The sequence below is a fragment of the Aquarana catesbeiana genome, linkage group LG07, assembly GCF_042186555.1.
Source record: "Aquarana catesbeiana isolate 2022-GZ linkage group LG07, ASM4218655v1, whole genome shotgun sequence".
Classification (NCBI taxonomy): Eukaryota; Metazoa; Chordata; class Amphibia; order Anura; family Ranidae; genus Aquarana; species Aquarana catesbeiana.
Genome location: NC_133330.1, coordinates 291,919,758 through 291,935,441, shown reverse-complemented (window position 1 = coordinate 291,935,441; position 15,684 = coordinate 291,919,758). Strand labels below are relative to the sequence as shown.

The 15,684-nt window shown below is 42.6% G+C and overlaps 1 protein-coding gene across 2 annotated transcripts in view; it reads right to left on the bottom strand.

The window, feature by feature from the left end:
* CC2D1B (coiled-coil and C2 domain containing 1B) overlaps positions 1-14,800 on the bottom strand; it is a 79,771-nt gene extending 64,971 nt beyond the window's left edge. The window contains exon 1 of one of the 2 annotated variants that reach the window (XM_073593532.1): positions 14,658-14,800. The gene's annotated coding sequence lies outside the window, so the exon portion shown is untranslated. Of the gene's footprint in view, positions 1-14,649 lie in introns of both variants that reach the window. The other variant, XM_073593531.1, reaches the window with a different exon arrangement.
* Between the last annotated feature and the right edge of the window lie 884 nt (positions 14,801-15,684).

Below are 15,684 nucleotides of genomic sequence, written 5' to 3'. Positions count from 1 at the left end.
TGCGGCATGGCCGCCAAACAACTGCTAACTGAGCATAGCAGCACCCTTGTAGTGTCCAGGATTCCACTTCACAGGGTCCAGCGCTCGGAGGCCGCATTACAGGCAAAACCTCGCAAGGCTCGGGTACCATTTCTCTAAGCATATAAAGCCTATGTTAAATGGATCCGATCGGTCAATTCCTTGATTCATTTAAGAACCGTTTGTGGGACTAGAGAGCTCAAGTAAACCGTGCGTCCACCTTGCAGACACTGGTAAAAAAAACTGAAGTACTTCCTGTATGGGAGGGGTTATATAGGGGATCAATTCCTGTCTGAAGACCTTTGGTCTACCAGTGTCCATTCACCTGGAGATGGAGTATAACCCAGTAGGTAATGAATATTAGCCTGACTCTGTGTCCCATAATGTATGAAAAATACACTTTTTTTTAAGTTTTAGATTGGAAAAGAATTGGAAAACCTGTCAGCTTTTATTGCTGTCTGTGCCACGGCAAGGCCCCTTTCACACTTATGTGACCTGAAAGTCATGCGATTTTGCCAGGACTTGAAGCAGTGCCTGTGTAAGCTTGAGGTCTATGGACCTCAAGTCGCATCAAAGTCGGACCAAAGTAGTTCAGGGATTACTTTTAAGTCACACAGATATGAATGGTACTCATTGGAAATCATGGGGTACGACTTGTCATGCAACTTTGCAGTCCCAAGTTGCAGGACAAGTCGCACAAGTGTGAAAGGGGCCTTATTGAGAGTCACCCTCTCTATCTCTCCTGTTTACCAATATCATTGAAAGTAAAGAAGATCCCAAATTTTGGATCTCCCCCAGAAAAACAAGAGAGGGAAAATCTTCCAATGGGGACACTAGTTCTGGTCACTTGGGGGTCCCTAAGGAATTCCCTTAATTTGCAGGGATTTCCTCTCACTCCCTGTTGTGGCTATGGGACCGAAAGTGAAAGGAAATCTCTGCAATGGGACAAAGATGGCAAAAAAAAATAATCTGACAGGGGTTATAACCCTCCCTTACTTTATCCAAAATGAAAAAAACATTTCTGCCTTCAGTTCTACTTTAAGGACATTTTCCTTCACTTCCAGCCCCATACCCAACACAAGAAGTGAGAGGAAATCCCACAAAGTGAGGGAAATTTCTGGTAGTCACCAGAATTAGTATCCCCATTGGAAGATTTCCCCTCTATTCTTATTCTGTGACCACTGAAAATTAGTAATTTTCTTTCACTTTCATCAATAACAGTCTCCAGGACAAATGGAGACGGGGTGAATCTCTCCACTCTATTCAAAGCTGAAAAAAAGGGGTTTTACCTTGCAGGTTCCAGTTTTTGGATACATACAGAAGTGCATATTTTGTGACGTCACATTCTCCTATCCAGCATTATTAATGACAAGAGATGACAATTAGAGATGACAATTAGATCACTTTTGGTTATTGTGCGTTTCAAGCACTGGAAGTTGCTCCTGTACTCAGCATTTGGCCTGGTAAGATTCAGACCCAATATTCTCTACAAAGGGGCTAGGTGCAAGAAGCCTGCCTCATTCATGCCTTGGCTTAAAGAGCGAGCAGAGGAATACACTTTAGGGGCTCCTACAATCCAAACCTACGCTCAAGAATCCCTGAGTGAAGACTGTAAGGCAGACCTGGCCAAATTCTGGCCCCAGGTCCACGACTGGCCCTTTTCGCTGTCCCTATCTGGCCCTTGATACCTCCACTGTCAGCTTGTTCACTGAGAAAGCTGACATTCTTTAGAGGCACGCTGCAGAGGTCCATGTGGAGAGCTGCAAGAGCAAGAAAGAAAAAGCCTGAGAAGCTGATCGATACAGCTAGGAGGCTCTGTTCTGGTGGGGGAGCATTGCCTAGGACAGTGGTCTCCAAACTGCGGCCTTTTGCTTGCTTTTATCTGGCCCTTGAACCCAAGGCGTGATTTTGACAAGCTGCGCCACCAGTCAAACTCTGCAGCCCAAGTTAAAAATGCAGGAACTGCAGCATATGAACAGCCCCGTCTGGCTGTAATTTTACAGCTGGGAGGCAGTAAAACCGTGGCTCACCACCCATTTTTGCCACCCCTGACCGCCCATCTGAAGGAGACCTATTTCATGAGCAGTTGTACCTATTATTCCTAGTGCCAGGTGTTTATTTTCTATAAACTTACAAACCTTTCCAGGTCCAAAATTAATATTTAGCAGAATTAAGTACCGTCCTCCACAACAGTCCCAGTTTCTCATATGGCCCCTTGGGAAAATTAATTGCTCACCCCTTCTGTAAGACCACCTTTTCAAATCAGGATCTTCCCCTGAAGAGTAGGGATGGGCTCAGGCGTGTTCGGATTGTACCCACCAGGAAGCTATCACTGTACACCGCCAATCATAGGCAGTGAGGCATTTCCCAGCCCACAGCTGCACATACACACGCTGCCTATGATTAGCGGTGTGCAGCGACGGCTTGCTGGCGGGTATGATTTTATCTTCTCCGCGCATTCCCTGTCCTGATCAGGTCTCTCAATTAGCTGTCACGGAGGAGAAGAGGGGAGGAGTCATATTGGCATTAAGCAATGGTTGCTATTGTTATTTACATTTAGTAAGATGTTTACAAGGTGTGACGCTTTAATCCAGGAATGCCCACGGTGTATCACTATGGTGGCGAGTCACACAGCCATTCGCACTCAAGCATGCTCTGACATGTTCTAAATTGCAAGTGAAACTTTAGCTCTCTTACAACAGGTTTATGGTGAACATTCCATGAAGAAAATAAGTGTTTTTGAATGGCAAAAGAGGGACGATGGCACAAGAAGTGGGCAGCCAAAAACGTAAAGGACGGATGCAAAGGTGGAAAATAAAAAGGTTACAGGAATCTGTTCGGGAGGAAAACTGGCCTGACAAGTGGATTCTACGGCATGACAACTCTCCTGCACATGATGTGTTAAGGTGTTTGCAAGTTCTTGGCCCAGAAATCCATTCCGAAACTCCATCAATTACCTTATTCTCCCAATTTAGCACCTTGCGACTTTTGTTCAAAATCAAAAAATGCCTTAAAGGAGATGTAAAGTCAGAAGGTTTTTTTATCTTAATGCATTCTATGCATTAAGATAAAAAGCTTTCGGTGTACAGCAGCCCCCCTATTACTTACCGGATGCCCATCTCTGTCCAGCGATGTCCACAAGTGTTTCAGCTGTCCTGATTGGCTGAGACACAGCAGCGGTGCCATTGGCTCCCAACTGCTGTCAAAGTCAGTTAGCCAATCAGGAGAGAGAGGGGGTGGGGCCCGTACCGCAGCTCCAAGTCTAAATGGACACAGGGAGTTGGAGCTCGGCTTGGGTGCCCCCATAGCTGTGGGACCACTCAACAGGAGGGAGCAGCCAGGAGCACAGAAGAGGGACCCGAGAAGAGGAGGATCCAATCTGCTCTGTGCAAATCCACTACACAGAGCAGGTAAGTATAACATGTTTTCAGGCGTTTTAGCTCTAAAAATAGTGCCTGTAAAGCGCCTAAACTGCCTCCCATGCCTCCCCAGTGTGAAAACCCGAGTGCTTTCACACTGAGGCGGTGCGCTTGTGGGACAAAAAGTCATGCAAGCAACATCTTTGGGGCGGTTTGGGAGTGTTGTATACAGTGCTCCTACACCGCCCCTGACTTTTGGAATGAATGGGCAGCACTTCGGAAGCGCCTGAAAAGCACTTCGGACGCGTCGCAACATGGGCACTTTTAGCCCCTTCTTAGGGGTTAAAAGTGCCCCGCTAGTGGCAGAAAAGCGCCACTTAATCAGCAGTAAAACAATGGACCCCCTAATGGTGGACTTTTAAGGCACTTGGAGAAAATATTATAAAATATTAATACCAATGTAGTTTATTAAATTTCAACATTAAAAACAGTAGTAATTTACCAAATACTATACAAAATACATAAGACATTTTTACATGTATGTACACAGTTTCAGAAGTATTCTTGCAACCAACGCGTTTCGGAGTAAATATACCTCCTTCCTCAGGGGTGGGTGTAAGTTAGAGACATTTTTATTCTAAAAAAGGGTACATAAGACAAAACAGAAATATATGTCAACATTCAAACATATATATAGGTATAGCAACATGGTTTAATCTTCATGTATTTTTACACTTACATTATTTTTACACTTACACCACAACACACCACAATAATGTAAGTGTAAAAATACATGGAGATTAAACCATATTGCTATACCTATATATATATATATATATATATTTGAATGTTGACATATATTTCTATTTTGTCTTATATACCCTTTTTTAGAATAAAAATGTCTCTAACGTACACCCACCCCTGAGGATGGAGGTATATTTACTCCGAAACGCGTCGGGTGCAAGAATACTTCTGAAACTGTGTACATACATGTAAAAATGTCTGTTATGCATTCTGTATAGTATTTGGTATATTACTACTGTTTTTAGTGTTGAAATTTAATAAACTACATTGGTATTAATATTTCGTGATATTTTCTCCAAGTGCCTTAAAAGTCCACCATTAGGGGGTTCATTGTTTTATTGTTTAGCTTATCACTGGATGTGGCACAAAAAATATACAGTAAGCTGCCATTCCATAACAGAATCCCTTAATCAGCAGTAAATCGCTGCTAAAACAAACAGCGCTTAACCGCTAACGCGGCCCGCACCCTAGTGTGAAAGTAGCCTAAGGAAGGGTTGGTAGACCTGTAAGGTTTATTTTTGCCATCTTTGTCCCATTGGGGAGATTTACCCTCACTTCCTGTCCCATAGTCAAACTCTTGGGGACCCCCAGGTCACCAGAACTAGTGTCCTCATTTGGAATATTTCCCCTCTATTACTTTTCTGGGGACAACACAAAATGTGGGATTTTCTTTTACTTTTACTTCCAATGATAATGGTAAACAGGACAAATAGAGAGGGTGGCTCTCCTTAACCGGGACACAGACCAGAATAAAAACTGACAGGTATTCTAATCAATCTCCCCTCTATCCAGAACTAAAAAAAAAAAAAAAAAAAAAAAAAGTAGTAATACTTTATTGATCTAAACCCGTCCCCAATCCCCAGGCCACGGACGGGTACATGACCTGTTGATAACCAGGCCGCACAGCGGGAGGTGAGCAGCTATTGTGGTTCAAACAGGCCTATCACAGACCTGCAGTCACCGCTCACCTCCTGCTGTGTGGCCATGCCAATGTCTCCTCTCCCAGAGATACGGGAGTCTTCTCATATTAACAAGCGGGTAATCACCCTCTTATTATGATAAGTTGGGGAGCTCCCACTCTCCATTCAGATCTGCAGCTCCTCCAGCCGCCTGCCCTGCTAATAGGATGACATTGTTGGCGGGGTGGGAGAGAATCCTGTCTCTGCCCTTGTCAAAGGTAGGACTGTGTACAAGGGGAGGCAGAGAGTGAAAGGGGGCACTGTGATTTGAGAGAAAAAGGGGGGGGGGACTGTAATATAAAGGAGACTGCACTGTAATCATAACAGTGCCCCCTTACAGTGCAGTCCCCTTCCCATCACAGTCCCGTCTGTGTTACATTCATGTAAAAGGGCCTGACCTGTAAAGGGGCACTATGTAAAACTGTGCTGTAAAGGGGGTTTTGGTGTGAAGGGAGCCTGAAGACCGACCCTGTGAATATCCCAGCACCCCGCATCCCCCCCCCCCCGGTCCCTGGAAAAATTGGCTCTCAATGACACCAGTCCCTGATGCAAAAAAGGTTGGGGACCGCTGATCTATTTTCATAAACAGTCACAAACCTCAGTTTACTAACATGTGACAGAGGAGAAACAGGAAATATGAAAGTAGGTCACATGGACATTTAATCCAGTGCAATTTATTCAGGATACAAATACAAAATATGAGGCAGGGGCTGAATCATGAAAAGATGAGTGCATGAAACTGCAGAAAAAAGAGCCCTTCCAGCTGCTAAAAGAAATAATCTGGGTTGGTTGCTGTGAGCAATCGTTCCAGTCTTATTTTTTTTCTCTCAATAACTTTTTATTCTAAATTTCCAAAATGAAATATAGCATAACAAATATGGCTTCACAGAAAATGAGTAGACACAGATACAGCGGGTACTATGATAAATATAGACAAGATGGGTATAGTACTGTACACAAATATCATAATAACATACTACAAGAAAAACCTGTGAGCATCCAAAAACAGCTATGCATCATGTAAAAATGACCAGAGTATTTAAAAAAAGAAAAGTAGAACCAGAAGTAAACAGAATGAAAAAGAAGAGCAGATGAAGAAAGAAAGAGTAAAAAAGACAAGAAGGAAAAGAAAAAGAAGAGGGAGAAAAGAGGTCCGAGGTCACGGGCCAACAAATTTCAAAAAGACAATCATATGCTCAAAAGTAAAGGCTAATCAGCATTGCAAAACAGGAGGTTAGGAACCTGAAATAATATTAATATACTATTATGAGTCGAAGACTTAAGCCTCGTACACACGATCGGATTGTTGGCCAACAGAGCGTCAGACTTTTGTCCGAAGGGCGTGTGCCAGGAACTTGTCTTGCATACAAACGGCAAACAATTGTTGGCCAACAAACAACAAAATCTGACCGTTCGTACGCTCCTTCTGACAATTGTTGTCCAACAAATGTTGGATAACACGCTAGTAAATTTTTGGCAGACAACGGTCTGTTGTCGGATTTTTCTATCGTCTGTACACAAGTCCGTCACACAAAAGTTGAAAGTGCAAACACGCATTGCTCAGAATCAATGCTCAAACACGACATTAGCAGAAGGTGCCCAAAGGGTGGCGCTCAAGAGCTGAAATTCCTTGTAGTACGTAACTACGTTCGTGTTTGTTGGCCGACAATTGTGTACCGTTTGTATGCAAGACAAGCTCCTGGCACACTCCCTTCGGATAAGAGTCTGACGCTTTGTTTACCAACAATCTGATCGTGTGTACCAGGCTTTAAACTCAAAACAACAGGCCCAAATCTTACAGTGCAGAGTAATTGATCCCCTGGCATTGTGTGTATGCTCCTGCAAAAGGCATAAATCATCAACTTTGCAAAGCCATTGGAATAGTGAAGGAAGGGCTCGCCCACACTCCACAGGCATAATTTCTTTGATATATACATCCTCTAGGAAACCACCACTGCGCTCCTTCCAGCAACATTGGGAGCGCAAATTGGCAGTGCAATTGATTGGAAGACTGGCAGATTATGCTTCAAAGTAGTTAGAAAATGCATATAAGGTCATATACCGCTGGTATTATACTCCAGCTCGGTTGGCCTGCATAATTCCCCAATTTCCATTGATTTTCTTACGTGGATGCACCCATCCAGGGACAATGGCTCATATATAGTGGTACGGTCCTAGGACGACTAGACTTTTGGTGCGAGTTTACAAACTATTGCGTAGATTGCTGCACTCAGATGTTAGGAGGAACCCCTGTGAAGCCCTTCTTTTTAACCTATCGAAAAATTATTACAGGCTGAACACAAACTGGCAACGCATCTTTTTCTCACAACTAAGCTCACTATAGCGAGGGCCTGGAAAACTCCTACTCTCAGCTTTGAAGCAGTGAAAAATTGCATGAACAATGTTATGATCAATGAGAAATTAACATCGATACTGCCTGATTCTCATGACCAATTTTTGCGTGTTTGGCAACCCTGGATATCCTATGCTCATTCTTCTCGCTTTGACCATACATTATGACTTTATCAGGTGCGTTGTCCTCTGAGACCACTATTACCTTTTCTTCTTCTTCTTTAACTTTCCTCACTTTCTTCTCTTTTTCTCTCTGTTCCTTTAACACCCTCCTACATGTATCGGGAGATATTCTTCATCCTATACACCTCAGTTAACTGCCATTCCTCTGATTGAATGAGCGGGAGCGCACCGTAGATCGTAGGCGTTCCCTGTGGCCTCCTCATTCTTTTGGTTTTTGTTACTGTCGATAACTATGTTCTGTTAGAAACACTTGAATATCGCACATATTCTATGGATTGGTCTACATATCCTATATCTTCCTCACTGTAACTGTCATTTATCTAATGTATCCCAGAGGTAACTTCTGAATGATGCTATGCACTCTGGATGATGGTCCGTTGGCTCTGTAAGCTTTTCTTTTTTTGTCTTCTGTTAATAAAAACCTTTGTAAAAGCAATAGTGAAGAAACAGGTCTCTGTCCATGGAAAGTAGAAATATAGGATTTAGCTGCATTCAGCAAATGGGGGGTTACTGACCTCTTATATCGGCCTATTGGTTCTGTTGTACAATCGTTCTAGTCTTACTGCAGTACTGATAAATCAGTCCAATGGTTACAAAGCATGGAACAGTGCAGAGAGCAGGCATCAACAATCTCAATGCACCAGCTCCACTAACATGACAGCTCAGCTAAGAATCTTTGTAACTAAGGAAAACAGAGGCGGAGCTGGTGGTTCTGTGTACAGGAAATCATGGATGCTGCCATGGTGAACTATTCCTTTTACAAACACCAGAACCAGGTGGACATACCGACCCGCCAGCTTTAACACTAAACAGTTTATTAACCGCTTGCCGACCGCATAGCCTAGATATAATGACAGCAAGGCGGATCGGCTGCACCAGATCACGTACCTAGTATACGTGATCCGACACTTCCAGGTACGGGGGCGCGTGGTCGTGCTGTGATTAAAACACAGCAGATGTTGATCACCGGGTGCCGGCCAATGGATTACTGCCGGTGTTCTGTTGAGAAGTGCCCCCCATCAAATAGTGCCCGCACATGCGCAGGACGGAACCGCACTTCAGCTGATTTACCGATCAGCTGGAGTGACGTGACCAGGGCGCAAGCGCACATCGTAGGAGGCATCTCTCGATGGGAGATATCATTTCACGGCCACAATTAAAAACCTATACAAACAGCGGGGGAGACCGTAGTTCTCACATTGTGCCTCGCTGTTGTGGGGCGGCTTTACAGTGTGCTAATGGCCCTTTTTTTTTTCTGTGTTGAACGGGCGGATTGCAACACAGACAAAACCAGATCTTCAACACAGCCACTAGCTAGCCGCCCTCCAACAGCAGCGATGCACAATCTGAGAACTACGGTCTCCCCCGCTGTTTGTATAGGTTTAAATTATGCCTGTGAAATGGTATCTCCCATCGAGAGATGCCTCCTATGATGTGCGCATGCGCTCTGGTTACGTGAGCTCAGCTGATCGGCAAATCAGCTGTTGTGCTGTTCCGTACGGTGCATGCGCAGTACTTACCGGGCACAATACAAAATACTAATATATGCTGAATGTGATATTTACAGCCAAGCTAATTGGTAATACCCGGATCTATAGGAAAACAATCACACAAACACATCCATCTGCTCTTTAAACCCAAAGATCTATTAGCCGGTCTTCTAGTGCCAGTCCCCCAAGAAAACAGCCTGATTGGACAACAGTCATCACATATCTGTCTAGTTTTACTTGCACAGGAGTGTCAGACAATATCGGATCATCTACTGTGAGACCCCCCCTTACACCAGTGCGACTTATCATGCAAGCAGACAGTTCAAAATCGCCTGACAAGTCGCCCCCCATTTGTGCCCATGGAACTGTTCAAATTGGTGCGACTCTGACTTGCACCGATTTGAAAAAGGTTCCTGCACTATTTTTGGTGATTTCATGTGCGACTTGCATGGACATATGTGCATGAAATCGCACAGATGTCAGCAAGTCGCTCATGAAATCGCACTGACTGGCGGCATTGAAATCGCACTGAAGTAGCCCGATTTCAAAGCCGCATTCTGTGTGGACGGGGGGCTTAGGCAGGCCATAGATGGAAAGAAAGAAAATTGCTGGATTCCCCCATCAACACAGTCAGTGTTATTGGGGAATCCCTCCTGCAGCGCTGATCACTGTTAGTGGCTATAGTCAGCGGCACTAATCATTCGGGAAAAAACCTGACAGGCTGGTTGTACACAAGTCAATCAATAGATCCACTTGGGTACATCCAAGGTGCCCATACATGGATCGAAATTCAGTGGGTCCCTGCTGAACCAGACGTATTAAGATCCATGTATGGCCGGTTTTAGTGACTGCACCCCTTGTTCTTTCTCTCTCTCTTATGCTGGCCATACACTATACAAAAAATCGGCCAAACCCATTTTCGAAAAACGAACATTCGGCACTGAGAGCAAACGATAGTGCCATCATTAATGACCGATAAATCGTTCAGTGGACATAAATTAATACATTTTTTGTTCGTTTTTTTACATATACATACATATAGTGCAAACAGTTCGGATGGGAAATACATTAACCTTTCAATTTATCGTTCGTTAGAAAATTTCCAAACTTGTCCTTCGTTTTTTTGGCTCAAAGGCGTCCCAACGATTTTCGATGTTGTTGTGCCCATTAACTAGCCGAAAAATGAACAAACTGGCCAAATGACCGAATTTCGGTTGATTTTTTCCTATAGTGTATGGTCAGCATTAGTTGTTTTGTAAACTTCATTGTGCTGTAAGCTGTTTGTGCAAAGTTTGTAATCCTTACACAAACTAAACGAGGCACGGTTATCTTGGGTAAATAATTCTGTTTGGTTGTGTTAGCATTTCCTTTATGTACACATGTAGAGGTATTTTCTTGTATAAAGTCAGAACTTTACATTTCTTTTTTTTTTTTTTTTTAATTTTTCTTCTATTTTTTTTTTTTTTTTTTAATAAAAGAACATTAAAGTGTTACTAAACCCACAACAGTAAAATCAGTCTGTATATGCAGTAAAGCATGCTTGTTATAGTTAACGTGGAACCTAAGGGGTTAATCTTCCACATTGTGTAAAAAGTCTTTTGATCCTGCCTTCTCTGATCCTCCCCTTCCTCCACAGTCCCCAATCCATCTCCTGATAGTACAGAGCCTTTGGAGTCACTCTGCACATGCTCAGTTTGGTGTGTATTGCTAGAGGTTTTTTTTTCCTTGGGAGGGTGCATGTGATCAGCACAGAGCCAATCAGCACTGTCCAGACAGAGGGCCAGGGGTCCTGCAGCCTCATAGGACAGTCAGAGGAGAATGAAAACTCCTCCTACAAGCTTTAACCAGACACTGATAGAAGTCACAAGACTGCTATATACTGCTAATGAGAAAAGGTATTTAGCAGTTTATATTTACTAAAATAATGGAAATTCCATGTTCTGTGTACTATGGGAGACCAGATATAGTGAATGCAGGGCCCTGGGTTTTAGTATACTTTAACTACCTGTGGATGGGTTGGTGTTACTTAAAGTGGTTGTATACCTTTTTTGTTAACTTTTACCTACAGGTAAGCCTATAATAAGCCTATAAATATCCTGTACGGTTTAGGAGATATTCCCCTCGCAATGAGCCGCTGACTGCAGCGGCGCATGCGCACAGGGGATTCTCGGCTGACAGCCCGGCAAACTCCGGAGCTTGCTGGGCTGAAGTCTCCCGTGCGCACGCGCGGGAGTAAAGTCATCGCGGCTCCGGCCACTCACAGCGCCGGAGCCGCGATACCCGGAAGACACGCCGAGGGGAGATGTCAGCTCCCTCGGCGTGGACAGGATGAGATGCCGGCGCCTCGTTCTAAGGTAAGTATCTCATAATGAGCTAGTATGCGGTGCATACTAGCTCATTATGCCTTTTCCCTTGCAGGTATAGGGGAAAAAAAAAAAAAAAACGCGGGTATACAACCGCTTTAAGAAAGATAAGCTAAACAATCTAATTTCTCATAAAAAAAAGCCAAAAAATCGAATTGTGAAATAATGACAACTGCACTCATTACCGCCCCCTAGAGACATCAGAAATGGCACAATTCATGCAAGAAAGGCTCAAAATACCTGTAAATATTGGCTTCTAAGGGGCAAACAAAATGTGTACTTTTTTCTTAATAAACAAGAAAAAGATGCATTAAGTATATTTTTATGAAAAAGAATAAATAAAATACAATGGACTATTGCCCAAAGAAATATGTCTGATTTCAGAACTCTTCTATTAAAATTGAAAAACTGCAAGTATCTGATTGATTGCTGTGTGACACCCAATCTTCTAAAAGAGCGCCAGGAAATATTTAGAGAATTTACCAACACAATGCTTTCAAGAATATCACATATTCACCATATGTAAAAACAAAAATACAATGAAAACACAATAGGATATAATTAGAATACAGAATGAAGTATGGGGTAAGTATGGACAAATGTAAAGTCATCACTCTGCTTTACAAACAGCACGTGACATGAAATCACTGCCTAGTGCGGTCAGTATACATTTACTGCAATCTAATGAAGGGGAAGTTCTCTTTATCAGAGGTAAAGTGCTGATTGCAGAGGGGGAGAAGTAGGTAGAGGAGTGAGATTTATAGTAGGGATGAGTGAGGAGAAGTCTTCTTTTATGTAAAAGTGAGGAGTTTTGAAAGTACGGTGAATATGGGGGAGGGGGCAGTGGTCCGGGTTGCTGTGCAAGGATGGAGTACTACCGTATGTACATGTTATATTTATAGGGGGGTCTGTTCTGGGTATATGCTACATTTTGGGGGGGGGGGGGTGTTCTGGGTATATACATTTATAAGGGGGGGTGTTCTGGGTATATATTATATTTATAAGGGGGGTGTTTGGGGTATATATTATATTTATATGGGGGGGATCTTTTCTGGGTATATCTTACATTTATGGGGGGGGGTCGGTTTTGAGTATATGTTATATTTTTAGGGGGGGCTCTGTTCTGGATACACATTATATTTATGAGAAGGGGGGTCTGTTCTGGATATATGTCATATTTATAGGGGGGTGTTCTGGGTATATATTATATTTATAAGGGGGGTGTTCTGGGTATATATTATATTTATAAGGGGGGGTGTTCTGGGTATATATTATATTTATAAGGGGGGGGTGTTCTGGGTATATATTATATTTATAAGGGGGGGGTGTTCTGGGTATATATTATATTTATAAGGGGGGGTGTTCTGGGTATATACATTTATAAGGGGGGTGTTTTGGGTATATATTATATTTATAAGGGGGGGGTGTTCTGGGTATATATTATATTTATAAGGGGGGGTGTTCTGGGTATATACATTTATAAGGGGGGTGTTTTGGGTATATATTCTATTTATAAGGGGGGGGGGTGTTCTGGGTATATATTATATTTATAAGGGGGGTGTTCTGGGTATATATTATATTTATAAGGGGGGGGTGTTCTGGGTATATATTATATTTATAAGGGGGGGGGGTGTTCTGGGTATATATTATATTTATAAGGGGGGGGGTGTTCTGGGTATATATTATATTTATAAGGGGGGGTGTTCTGGGTATATATTATATTTATAAGGGGGGGTGTTCTGGGTATATATTATATTTATAAGGGGGGGGTGTTCTGGGTATATATTATATTTATAAGGGGGGGGGGGTGTTCTGGGTACATATTATATTTATAAGGGGGGGGGGTGTTCTGGGTATATATTATATTTATAAGGGGGGTGTTCTGGGTATATATTATATTTATAAGGGGGGGTGTTCTGGGTATATATATTTATATGGGGGGGTGTTCTGGGTATATATTATATTTATAAGGGGGGGTGTTCTGGGTATATATATTTATATGGGGGGGGGTGTTCTGGGTATATATTATATTTATAAGGGGGGGTGTGTTCTGGGTATACATTATATTTATAGGGGGGGGGGGTTCTGGGTATATACATTTATAAGGGGGGTGTTTTGGGTATATATTATATTTATAAGGGGGGGGGTGTTCTGGGTATATATTATATTTATAAGGGGGGGTGTTCTGGGTATATATTATATTTATAAGGGGGGGTGTTCTGGGTATATATTATATTTATAAGGGGGGTGTTCTGGGTATATATTATATTTATAAGGGGGGGTGTTCTGGGTATATATTCTATTTATAAGGGGGGGTGTTCTGGGTATATATTCTATTTATAAGGGGGGGTGTTCTGGGTATATATTATATTTATAAGAGGGGTGTTCTGGGTATATATTCTATTTATAAGGGGGGGTGTTCTGGGTATATATTATATTTATAAGGGGGGTGTTCTGGGTATATATTATATTTATAAGGGGGGGGTGTTCTGGGTATATATTATATTTATAAGGGGGGGTGTTCTGGGTATATATTATATTTATAAGGGGGGTGTTCTGGGTATATATTATATTTATAAGGGGGGGGTGTTCTGGGTATATATTATATTTATAAGGGGGGGTGTTCTGGGTATATATTATATTTATAAGGGGGGGGTGTTCTGGGTATATATTATATTTATAAGGGGGGGTGTTCTGGGTATATATTATATTTATAAGGGGGGGTGTTCTGGGTATATATTATATTTATAAGGGGGGGGTGTTCTGGGTATATATTCTATTTATAAGGGGGGGTGTTCTGGGTATATATATTTATAAGGGGGGGGTGTTCTGGGTATATATTCTATTTATAAGGGGGGGTGTTCTGGGTATATATATTTATAAGGGGGGGGGTGTTCTGGGTATATATTATATTTATAAGAGGGGTGTTCTGGGTATATATATTTATAAGGGGGGGTGTTCTGGGTATATATTATATTTATAAGGGGGGTGTTCTGGGTATATATTATATTTATAAAGGGGGGGGGGTCTGTTCTGGGTTTCATAGGGTGACAGGTAGGACAGTACAGGGGGATACACATGCCGGTACCGGGGAGGGGGTGCTCCGGTCAGTAGAACGTACCTCAGTACCTGTCAGCGGAGAGCACAGTACCGGCGGGTGTCGGGAAGAACATGGGCTGCTGGGAGGAGCGATCCCGGAAGCAGAGAGCGGCTGTCATACGGCACGTGATTGCAGTCAGTGCGCATGCTCCGCCCGGGACCGCGTCACGTGCTCACCTGCAGGAATATGTCATTCTCGGTGACACCTGTGTGCGGGGACAGGAGGGGGCGGGGTCACCATACACTATTCGGACAGCGGCTTCCTCTCTGTGTACTGTGATAACTGTCTGTGTTATTAATCCATGGAGGAGATCATGTCCTGCACTGCCATGTGATTTATACCACCCAAGATGAAAGGCATTTAGCACTGTGTACCATTAAAAGCTGCACCTTTTTTAAATAAAATTCACATTTCATCCATATTTGCTCCAATGCTCCATCCCAGCAGTTGGGATCCCCTCCATGTAGTTGCCAATTTGTGAAATTCCCGTGGGACAGTTCAGGGATTTTTCTATGTTTTCCTGCAGTGTCCGCGTCCAGAGGGCTCTCCTACAGGATCCAGGACATGGATAGCGGAGTGTCAGGCGGGTGATCAATGCTGGAACCATTCATGTTCAATCAAATTTGCTCCCACGTTGAGGGTCATTTTGTTCTCACTGAATCCAACCATGGAACTTCTTTTATCCCACTTATATCAACGATGGGAATTATTTGATCCCACTTAGATCAAAAATTGGAATTTTTTTATCCCACGTTTATCAATAATGGGAATTATTTTATACCGATTATATAAATTATGGCTATTATTTTATCCCATTTATATGAGCGATGAGAATTATTTTATCACATTTATATCAGCGATGGAAATTATTTTATCCCATTTATAGCACAGTGGAGAATTATTTATATCAATTATAGGAATTAATTTATCCCACTTACCGTATATCAGCAATGGGAATTATTTGATACACTTATATCAACCATGGGATTGTTTTTATCCCACTTAAATCAATGATGGGAATTATTTTATACCAATTACATGGATTATGGGAATTAT